Below are 12,234 nucleotides of genomic sequence, written 5' to 3' on the forward strand. Positions count from 1 at the left end.
GACCAAGCTTTACATAAAGGAAAAGCAAAAGAACAGAGACTAAAAGAGCATATACAAGTATGCAACAGTGCCACATGAACATTCAGCAAAGGAAGAGGATCTCTTTTGTGCTTTAAGTCCATAAAATCAATTGAAGAATTCAGAATAAGTTTAGCCCACTGCCACTGCAGGGAGGAGGAGGGGAGGAAAAAAAAAAGAAAAACAACATCCAAGATTTACCTAGTTAATTGGACACACTTCTTTAGGTTTAGATAAGAATCTTCAGCCTTATTTTTATTTTATTTACAGACTTCCCTGAAGTCTGCTAAAGTTTCAGATTTAGTATTGTCTGAAAGAGTTCAAATTAAAAACAGTACTTCGAAAACACAAAAGATCTGACCAACTTTGCCAAAGGCCAGCCTAATAAACGGAAGGTGAAGTAGGTCTGTCAGACCTGCAATCCACGTTACTATGCACAGCTGCAGGCTATATAGGACCCAGGAGAAGACTAACCAGATAATTAAATAGACTGACATTTTACTACAGGTTGAAATAATTAGGGATCAGGCAAAATAAGTGAATATGCAACTTTCTAAAGCTTAAACTGTTGCATACATTACCTGGGGTTTATGAAAAAGAAAATCTGACACTGTGATGGCAAGACTACTAGAGAAGGACAAGACTAAGCCATAATGTTTTAATTCAGATCTGAAATTCTTGAAATTTTAAGTGCTAGAGTTGGTGTCCTGATCTGAACATGAATCCAAAAGAGTGGCAAATAAAGGTTTGCAAAAAGAAAAAAGATTTTAATGCATCTTCATATATTGACTGCACAGTAAGGAATAACAGAACGGCTTAGATTGGAAGAAACTTTAAAGATCTAGTTCCAACGCCTGATGATACAGACTGCCACCCAGCATATCATCTGAGCTGTAGAAAAGAGCAAACCTGGCAACAGCCATTATCCCATGTTGGCTTAGGACTTTGTTCTACGCACTTTGCTAAGAAGTCAAAATCACAATCTGACCTTTATCATTATCCCTCCTAGCCTTCTTCCATAATGTTTTATAGCTGTGCCTCAGCTACAAGTGGTGAGCAGACTTCCCTTCTGCTGGGGCTAAATATGCTGTGATCAGTACAAGAAAGGAGAGACAGAGACACTGAGATTCTATCCAACTAGATAAAAATCTGGAAAGCTATGTTATCCAAGAGATGTATTGATTCTGAGGGTATCAGCTATATTTTAAGATGCAGAGCCGCAGGCATGAGCTGAACCATGGAGCACTGGCACCAAACCTGAAACTTGTCTCTTTAACTTTAATTGAACATCCAGCAGTAAAAAAGGAAATGCAACAAAATAGAGAAAAGTGGACCATATAAAAGATGATTAATTGTTTTCTAAGTACTACAGCTGCAATATAAATGGTGTGTACTAAACAGCATTCCACTTAACCTCCTCATAAAACACTCTTCATGGAACTGGGATAAAATACAATTGCCCAAAAATACAGCTTATTGTTGTAAAGCTTCTCTCTTCATTCAATAGGGTGAACATAGAAAACAACTGCTCTCCTGGTAAAATTACTGCTGAGGAATGATCAGACTCAGGAGGGTTGTGAAGTTTCTGTGATCTTAGCAGCTTAGGAAGAAGGTACTGTCCTGAACTCCTGATCAAAATATTCGGTCAGACTGTATCACAAGTATCCAGTGCGTGTTTCCTGTAATTTCCACATGCTTTTGCTGTGGAAAATCCCAAGAGTTCACCTTCACGTTAGTGACACCTGCCTGGAATGATAAAGCAGGAGCAAGACCCCCTGTCACGTGATTGGTTACCATTGGTTTGTAATGCAAAGATTTGTAATAAGATCCATCTGTCTTGCACAAAAGCCCACTACCCTGAACACTTTTACCCGAGGGCCCCAAATGGGCAACCAACTGAGACTTATCCAGAGGCAGTTTGCAGATGAGAAGAAAAGGTCTGGATTAAAGAGGCACATCCTAGGATGACTGCTGAATGGTTTTAGGAAACATGTCAAGATGCCAATGTCATTCCTCACCAAAGACAAAAATCAGCCCAGCTGACAATGTTCAAGAACTTACTGCCCAAACTCTGCTTGTTTCTTTGTCACATCAGATTTTTTCTTTCATTTCACTTGCACTGTCTGCATATTCTGCAATAATGGGAGGAATACCCCATCCAATCTGGCCTTGAACATGCCCTGTCCCTGGAGGTGTTCAAGGCCAGATTGGATGGGGCCTGGGCAGCCTGGTCTAGTATTAAATGGGGAGGTTGTTGGCCCTGCATTGGTGGTTGGTGGCACCGGGGTTGGAGATTCATGATCCTTGAGGTCCCTTCCTACCCTGGCCATTCCATGATTCTGTGATACCTTTGTAGCAGTATGCATTAAGTAATCATGCTTTTGCATACATATCTGTGATGGCAAAATTTCATAGTTCCTGATATCCTACACTTAAAATGTAGTAATTGCAAGGAATGATAACAGCACTTTTTTTTTCTAAAAGCACCTTTTAAAGTGGCCTTACATAAAGAGATTACTCATAAGTCTAGTCAATGCTATGCCTTAAATTGCAGTGCCCTAAAATGAATTAGATCTGATGCAGAAAAGCAAAGTAGCTTTCTTCTTTTAGTTCAGCTGAATAACCATAATTTGCATTAAGGGTTAAAAGTTTATTAAGTTCTTGCAAGATAATAAGAGTTACTATACAAATTTTATAGAATAAAGAAAAGAAAGGAGTACTGCACAAATTTTACGTCTTTCTGTTACCATTAATTCAGGATTTGAATGATGCTGTATTACTTTTTGGTTACTCTGATCTGGCCAGATCTCATAACTATATTTCTGTAAAGATTCTCATTGCATAGGACATGTTTATGTTACATGCCATTCTGCATTGCATCTTACTGTACATGTACCCTGCACAACATGGTAAATTGGCCTCAGTGCAATGAGGGAATATTTATGAGCGTCTCCTTGACAGCAATATCTATGGAAGAGCCTTTTACAGTCATTTACAACGTTAGAAGCAAATTCAGAAAAAAAAAAAATCTACACCATTAGGATGTTATTTTTTCTATTTGTGCATTTGTACTGTAAGTGTTGTCTGTCTTTGATCTGTGTGTTCTTACTTCCTGAATGACTTTGTAAGCAAGTGGCAGCACAGGCTGGAGCCTGGCAGTTGTCCCACGAACAAGAATGCAGCATACATCTCCCAAAGCAGAAAACTTGTCTCTTATTGTTTACAGAACAGTGGGATATGCTTCCAAAAAGCAGTGAAGGAGCAGCTTTGTGCAGCTGGAGTTATTGCCAGTTATCCTCTCCAATAAACAAAAAAGATGTCAAGGTTTGGGCTCATCCTTAATTTGATTGTGATTCCTGTGACAACAGTGATGACCGATGCTAGGGAAAAATATCAAGAGAGGACAAACTTCAAGGTTGAAATGGCAGTGGCCATATGTAATATGCTTAACAAGGAAAATGATGAATATTTGTGTGCGACTGCATCTGGGTAGGATGAAAGATTGGCCTGGTCATTTAAAAGTTGGAAACTTCCAAACTCCGGCCATCTTCTCAGGTCTTTAGAGCAGAAGCCTGCCCAACACCAACATCCAGGATATAAATTAGTAGAAAGGCGTGGAAGATACTAAAGATTGCTTTGCCAGTTTCACAGGGTAACAGACAGCTACTGTGGCAGTTCTGTACGGGTCTCATGCATCTCTTCACTAGAGTCCTAAGGGCTTACCAGACTCAGTTATTCTCTGAGCAGCTCTCAGACAGCAATTTTTTGTCAGATAAGGAAAAAAATAGAGAGTCTTCCTTTAGGCTTGATGCTGATCACCTCTTCCCTACCAATATATTGGTGAGTTCTGTGCATCTTGGCCATTGTTCAATAAAACAAGACAGACCAAAAGTAGGAGCCACAGCTGAATAGCAACCTCCAGAGCCTGAGACAGCAGTTCTGCTGCAGGTGACTCTACTGTGAAGAATCTCTGATAGATGCCCAAAGAACCATTGTGATACCATGTGTTTGTTCAGCTGAAGCCTTTACTATACACATCTTTCAGCAGTACTTTACTCAGGTTGCTCATATGACTTGACAGCTCAGTCTCCCCTCTCTTGGCAGAACAATCCTTTCATTATTTTTTTCATACAAAGGCAAGTGGAAGGAAGAAAAATATCTGAATTAAAAAAAAAGAAATATAGTGTAAAAATCTTTTTTCGAAAAAGCAAAACTTATCTGTATAGATTAGATAGATAACAAGTCTGTGCTGATGACCAAAATAACAAAGAAAACGGATACAAACAAAGATCATTGTGAAGGCTTCATAACATACTGAGCTCCCTAAGAAACTGAGACATAATGTAAAATAGATACTGGAAATAAAACTTGTGCCATCTGAGGAGACAGAAGATATTGCTGATCTTTTCTGATCACTTGCACTCTTCTTCACATGCATATTCTCATGAAGAGAAAACAGGCATTCAACTTCAGCAATGCAGCTGATAACATCTGGGTGCCCTCCAGACCAATATCCTGGGTTAGCTTTCTGGGTTGCAAGGGCACATTGCTGGTTCATATTTAGCTTGCCATCCACCAGTCCCTAGCACTGACCCCTGAAAGATGCCATTTGTCATTGATCTCCATCCAGACATTGAGTCATTGACCACCACACTCTAGATTCAATCCTGCATCCAGTTCTTCATCCATATCCTTGTCCACCCATCAAATCCATACCTTTCTGTTTCACTCCAATTTATAGGAAGGAGAGGAGGTTCTTTGATATCTGTATTCCTGGTATGAGATTAAGAAGAACGGTTCAAATGTTGGTCTGACCAGTTTATTATAAATCTTAATCAGGGAGATGGGGAAGGGGAGGACGGACACTATTACAAATTAGAGTGATAGGGAAGAGAAGGCAGGTGATAGAAAATATAGGAAAGAGGCAAGAATTGTGTAAAGTGGGGATAGTCACCACAGGATCCAGCAGCGGTCCCATTGCACACTGTTCTGATGGTCTGAGGCAAAAGCACAGGGGGAGAGCAGCAGCAGCATGGCCGGTCTTAGGCAGCAAGAAGGTGCAGGAAGAAGCCACAGGGTAAGTCTGGGAGGAAGCAGCAGGACTCAGGTAACTGGCCCAGGAGAGTGTGTCAGCATGCAGGCATTCCATAGCGAGGGATCTGATGGCAGACACCTTTGTTCTTCTTCAGCATGCAGGCATCATGCCGTGAGAAATCTGTTGACAGAAACCTCTTGGAGGAGAGCAGCAGCATCATGGCTGGCCTTAGGCAGCAAGAATGTGCAGTGACAGAGTAGGTCCAGGAGGGAGAGGAGCAGGACGTGAGGCTTCTCATGTCTGAAAAACCTAATCTCATTTTTTTGTCCCTTTTTTATCCTCCTTCTGAGAACGTGGCATTCCTGGGCGCTTGGATAAGTGTCATGTGTAGTACCTCTTGAAATTGCCATTTTCCTCAAGATAAGCCCACACAATGGCTTCCTGGCCATTAACCTGCGGCTTCTCTCTCTCTTGTTGCCCCTGGCCTTGTCCATCTATGTCCCTCAGACAAAAGATTTCACAACCCTTGCCTAGGACTTGTCCATCTGTGTTCTTCAGACAAAGGATTTCTCAACCCTTGTCCAGGACTTGCTTGGACTTGTTCATCAGCAAGCTCTGAGGCAATGGCTTAAAAGGATATTCTCTTATACTTTCCAATTTGGAGAGAAAGATGTGTGCAGTACTGTGTCAAATGCCTTACTGAAGTCCAGATTGATGACACCAGTGGCTCTTCCCTTGTCCATTGATAACCATCATAGAAGGTTATTAGGTTGGTCAAACAGGACTTGCCTTTGGTGAAGCCATGCATATCACCTCCCTGTCTTCCATCTGCCCTAACAAAGCTTCTCTATACTAATACTATTTCCATAGTAAATAAAGAATAAAGAGTAATAAAGAATGTTGTGTATTCAGAAATACCCATGTGTGTTCCTGCTTTCGTGTTGTCACACATGACAAAAGAAGGCCAAATAAAAATTATTCAAAGATCTGAGGGTTACATAGGGATTCAAAATTTCTGTCCTTGAAGTCCCAAGTAGTCCTCCAGCAGTCCTCTCTCACTTGTTGTTAAGACCAGCACTGATTGCATGGAGGTTTTGGATGTGGCTTTGCCTGCTTGATGCTGGCTCTCAGCACAAATAAGATTTTCCATTGGTTTGCTATCAATTCCTACTGTACATTTCCAGGGCTGTCAATACTCAAATCTGAGTTGTGGATCACAATCCGCTACGATAAGAGTTGGGGAAATTTAGATGGAGCAAAACCGTCATCTTCCTTCCACAAATCAGATATATGTTATGTAGCAAAAGACAAAAACAAACAAACAAAAAACCCCTATATTTTTAGTTTCTTTTTCAAAGTTGTAAATAATAGTATGAATCTATCCTTTTATGAGTGTTAGGTATATACATGAATTAACATAAAATTGGCAGACAAGAACACAGAGAAAAAAATAAATAAATAATAAAGCTGGCTGTGAATTCTTGCAGTTTTCAAATAGCTGATCAGTGACATTTGGTTTTAAGATATTCTGTGAATTTCACAAATTATTATTGTATCATATTTTATCAAATTCATATTTTCAGAATGCTATGAACTCAAGAAAATATAAATATAGTTTGACCTTTTATTTCCAAGACACCAGTGGCAGTGATTCAATTTTGTCATTTTCTGCCTGTAAGTCACAGATAATTATATACTATACTTGTGAAGAAACTAGTCCATAAATCTTTAAATATAGCACTTTAACCAAGTTTCAAGGAATGAACAGCTGGATAGAATTGTAATGATATATAATGTGGAGCATAAAAATTGAAGACTTTCACTTACCTAGTAAATTTTCTTGATTTTATCCTTATGTTCTTTTATATAATTATTACAATACATGCTTTTTTACTTTCTTTGATACTAAGTTTCTTCTTCATAATTACATATATATAGATGACATCAACATCTATGAGTAAATCTGGATGGGTCTTAATTGATTTAGTGATAAAAAGACATACAGTGACTACAGTGGCTGTAGATTGATTGACTCAGATTTATCTGAAATATAAATGAAATGCAGATTTCATTATTTGTGAGAATTCCAGATAAAAGCTTGTTATCCTTATGGGAAAGAATCTATTGATTGCAGCAAACTTTGGACTAAGTACTATAATCAGAAAGACTACACCAGTTCAATCCAGTTATGAAAAGGAATTGCCAAAATAATCTCAGAGAAAATATGGTGGAAACAAGAGATTAGGGTATTTAGGCAAAGCTTATAAAATCTTTTTAGACTAATACCTGAACTCAGTAATTTCCAATCCTTTCTAAGGTCATTAATTGTACTCCATAAAGATTTCTGTTGAAGAGATTACTTACTATTATGTTTTCATTATTCTCCAAAAGGATCTCAAACCACTGCCTACAACACACACACACACGTGCAAATCCTGGTTTAGATATTGACAACTGATGCTTTTCTATATATTGAATGGAGCCATTTCACGGACTGTTATTACAGGCCTCTTCAAATCATTTCAGAACTGGATCCAACAGTTAATTTCTTTTTTACCATATGACAAAGCAAGCATATTTCTTGTCATCTTATAAATATGAGAATATTTAAGCTCAAATTTGATTTTGCAAAACACACCAGAATAGCAGTAGTTAACCAAGAAATACAAATTAACTTAATATCTAAAGTCTCAATAGAAGTTAAGTTTGGAAAGGAAAATATTTCTGAGAGTGATTGGAGATGTAAATTTTGCTTCATTTTTAAGCCAAGAAAACATTTCTGGGTACAAACTTGATTTTGTTTCCAAGTAATAGAAGTAATTCTGCAGTTTTACAGAAGTTTTGAGAATTTTTTCAGAAATAAATAAACGTGAACTATCCTCAAATAGCTGTTTAGAACCAGGTTGTCCACACGTACCTGCATTTAATCTTCAGAAATTACAATTCCATACAATGAAACTGCTCCTCCTTCTTAATCAGACAGCTTTATCTGTTATAACTGTGTTCTCATCCATTGATTTATTTAGTGTCTTCCCAGCTGGGGGAAGGTTTTAAATAACATATTCTCTAATTCAGTGAGCCCTCTTTTGGAAGTTCATTTGCCAGACTCTTTGTCAAATGATGACATTTTAACTGAGAAAAAGATCATCACATAATCTTGAATTCTTTGAAGCTGAGTTTGCTTTTTTCACATCATGAAATGAAAAAAAAAAAAGTTGAGCTGAGGGCACAACATGATATCAGGAAAAATAAAAGTGTGGAATATGTTGCAAAAATGGCCTGCAAATTTTCACCCAACTACTTCTGTTTGGGTGGTTTGATTATATGATCAAAGGGAAGTGTTCCTTCATACTTGTCAGAATAATTGCTAAGCTCTTCACTCAAAGAGCCTGCTTGATGACTGATCACTTGTAGATTTTCATGCTGTTAGTCTCATAAGCTAGCTGGGAAACCTTTCTCGGTCCCCAAGAAGATATAGCAGAGGATTCTTAGAGCATTCTGAAAAAAAATCAAAAAGAAATAAAACAAGTTTATGTAATTGTATAATTATTTTTTATAAATTGGTTTCTCCTTCCCTCCAGTCTTCCCACCTTTAGCATTCAGCTCTTCCAACACATCCTCACAATTTATTCCCTGTCACTGAGTTTAAATAACTGTATTTAAGACGATATATTTGTCATAATTTTTCTCAATCAATACCTGAGATTTGGAAAATTGTCATGTACAGTTCTTTTAAACTAGGTGTCAGTCTAAAATCAGTAATCCTTTCGTTCTACTTGTTTGAATGGAAACTACTTGAAGGCAAAAAAAATCCACCTATTTTAATAGATTCACTTCAGGTAAGCAAGCCTTATTCTCTGAATTTAAAGTGCTATAGCATTTAGATAAGAGAAGTTTGCTCTAATAAAATGCATAGATCTTGGTTTTATGATTATTATTTTTGTTCTCAACTATTTTTAATGACCAACTAGTAGGGGAAAAAAAAAAAAAACAAGAAAGGAAATAAAACAAAACAGATGGAGGAGCATCTACTAGAATGACTTCAGTACAGACTCGTAGCAGATAATTTAGTTAAGACACACTTGCATGGTTTGGTTAGCTGAGCAGAACAAACAGCCTGGTAAGCTGACTAGAGCATATTCACAGGCTTTCATTGAAACAACATGAAAAAGCCAATTCCACAGAGTGTGTTGCACATTGACCTCAAGACATGGAACAAACAGAAAGTATTTATTATAGCATTTTTTTTATTACAGAGAATAGTATATTAAGGAGCAGCAATGGAAAAAAATTGTTGTTGATCACAATGTTGTTCATCCTGTTCTCTGGTCCATTACTGAAAAAGAAATAAAACAGTATCATTGATCTATATGTTCCAAATTTCCAATAGCACATCATAAGCTGTAAAACATGCTTTATTCTGCTGATCCTGTTTGCATGTGCACTCAAATTGATCAGAGCATGTTTTACACATTCAGTAGTCGAAACCAGATAAAAAAAGAGAAAAAAGAAAAGTGGTGACTGGCAAGTAATTAGCTTAAATGGATCTTATGCATTTTTACTGGAAATGCTGGATGCCCTCTTTAAAAATGAGATGATAGCCAAGAAAGATGAATTATGCATGAATAGAATTCTGTGATGTCTCTTTCTCGGAACCTACATATGTAATTTCTTTTAACTGGCATATATGTGGATACCAGGTATCTGAAGAAAAAGCAATTTCTTTTTTCGTAGTGGAATAGATATAACACCTGGCTACAATACGAATGAATCTCTCTCTTACTGGCATACATACAGAAATATTTATGTATACCTACCATGTATCACGAATCCTATCAAAGCTTTAGGACTTCTACAGTTGCAACAGAACAACTCCAGCAGTGTCTTCATGATCTATTGGAAGCAACTTCTTTTCTTTTTTGGCCTTGACAGAACACATTACTAACCTCACTCAGCACTGATTAAAGGAACCAGCCTAATCTTTTCATGCCAATGCAAAACGTCTCTTAAGAGATGCAGTATACCAGCCTAAAATTTAACACTAGCCATCAGTACTTTCAGCAATACAAGTCACTGCATTCACACAGAATCACAGAATGGCCCACATATTGGAAGGGACCTCAAGGATCAGGAAACATGATATCAGGAAACATTTCTTTACAGAAAGGGTTGTTAAGCACTGGAATAGGCTCCGCAGGAAGGTGGTTGAGTCACCATCTCTGTTTAAAAACCATTTGGATGTGGTGCTCAGGGACATGATTTAGCAGAGGGTTGTTAGGGTAGTACGGTAAGGTCACAGTTGGACTCGATGATCTTTAAGGTCTTTTCCAACCTATTCTATGATTCTTTGATCATGAATCTCTAACACTCCTGCCACAGGCAGGGCCACCAACCTCCCCATTTAATACTAGATCAGGCTGCCCAGGGCCCCATCCAACCTGGCCTTGAATCCCCACAGGGACGGGGCATTTACAATATCTCTGGGCAGCCTGTTCCAGCACCTCACCACTCTCACAGTAAAGAACTTCTCCCCCTGACATCCAACCTAAATCTTCCCTTCCTCAACTTAAAACCATTTCCCCTTGTCCTGCAGTTATCAATCCCTTCAAAGAGTTGATTCCTCTCCTGTTTGTAGGCTCCCTTTAGGTACTGAAAGGCTGCAATTAGGTCACCCTGCAGCCTTCTCTTCTCTGGGCTGAACAAGCCCAGCTTCCTCAGCCTGTCTTTGTAGGGGAGGTGCTCCAGTCCCCTGATCATCTTTGTAGCTCTGCTCTAGACCCTCTCCAACAGCTCTCTATCTTTCTTGTACTGGGGGCTCCAGACCTGGACACAGTACTCCAGATGGGACCTTACAAGAGCAGAGTAGAGGGGGACAATCACCTCCCTGTCCCTGCTCGCCACCCCTCTTCTAATGGAGCCCATGATACCATTTGTTTTCTGAGCTGCAAGAGTACACTGCTGGCTCATGCTAAGCTTTTCATCCATCAGGACTCCCAGGTCCTTTTCTGCAGGGCTACTCTCCTTCCAATCTGTATAAATGCCTGGGATTTCTCTAGCCCAAGTGCAAAACCTTGCACTTTGTTGTGTTGAACCTCATTAGGTTCACCTGGGACCACCTTTCAAGTCTGTTGAAGTTCCTCTGAATGGCATCCCTTCCTTCCACTGTGTCAACCGCATCACTCAACTTGGTGTCATCAGCAAACTTCCTGAGGGTGTACTCAATTCTGTCATCAATGTCATTGATAAAGATGTTAAAGAGCACTGGTCCCAAGACAGACTCGTGGGGGACATGGCTCATTACCGGCCTCCACCTGGACATAGAACCATTAATCACCACCCTCTTTCTGCAGCCTTTCAATCATTTCCTTATCCATCAAGTGGTCCACCCATCAAATCCACATCCCTCCTATTTGGAGATAAGGAGGTGGTGGGGGACCATGTCAAAGGCCTTGCTCAAGTCCAGGTAAATGATGTCAGTTGTCTTTCCCTTGTCCACCAATCCCGTAACTCCATCATAGAAGGCCACCAGATTGGTTAGGCATGACCTTCCCCTAGTGAAGTCATGTTGGCTGTCTCAGATCACACAATCATTCCTCATGTGAGCAAGCATGTCGAAGGATCTGTTCCATGATTTTTCCAGGTACAGAGGTGAGACTCACCAGCCTGTAGTTCCCCGGGTCCTCCTTGCTCCCTTTCTTATAAATGGGAGTGACATGACCCTTCCTCCAATCAACCGGGACCTCACCTGACAGTCTTTTCAAATATGATGGAGAGCAGCTCGGCAACCACCTCAGCCAGCTCCTTCAGAACCCTGGGATGCATGCCATCTGGCCACACAGAGTTATACACATTCAGTCTCATGAGGTGGTCTTAAACTTGCTCTGCCCTTACAGTGGTGGGGCGGGGGGATTTGCTGCCCCAGTCACTACCTAGAGGTTTAGGGCAAAATGACTTCCAAGTTAAAACTATGTCCTTTTGGAATATACCTGACAAACTGTCATGGTTTCATGATTTTTCATTATCGGTATTCCACATCATAACATCATGCAATGCACTGGGGGTTTGACTGCTGATGCTCAAGTTCCGGGTGCCTGTCCAGAGGAGAAGAGCAGCTACGTTTCCCCAGGGGGCTTTGCGGTCAACGAGGAGATATAACTCCCGGCAAGGTCACCTGATGCTCT

General features: G+C 39.6%; 1 long non-coding RNA gene across 1 annotated transcript in view; it reads right to left on the reverse strand.

Annotated features, from left to right (window-relative positions):
* Window positions 1-9,291: 9,291 nt before the first annotated feature.
* LOC104910725 overlaps window positions 9,292-12,234 on the reverse strand; it is a 191,578-nt gene continuing 188,635 nt past the window's right edge. Inside the window, exon 7 of the long non-coding RNA XR_004159625.1 lies at window positions 9,292-9,389. This is a non-coding gene — a long non-coding RNA (uncharacterized LOC104910725). The remainder of the gene's footprint in view (window positions 9,390-12,234) is intronic.

Source organism: Meleagris gallopavo, chromosome 4, assembly GCF_000146605.3.
Source record: "Meleagris gallopavo isolate NT-WF06-2002-E0010 breed Aviagen turkey brand Nicholas breeding stock chromosome 4, Turkey_5.1, whole genome shotgun sequence".
In the NCBI taxonomy this organism is placed as follows: Eukaryota; Metazoa; Chordata; class Aves; order Galliformes; family Phasianidae; genus Meleagris; species Meleagris gallopavo.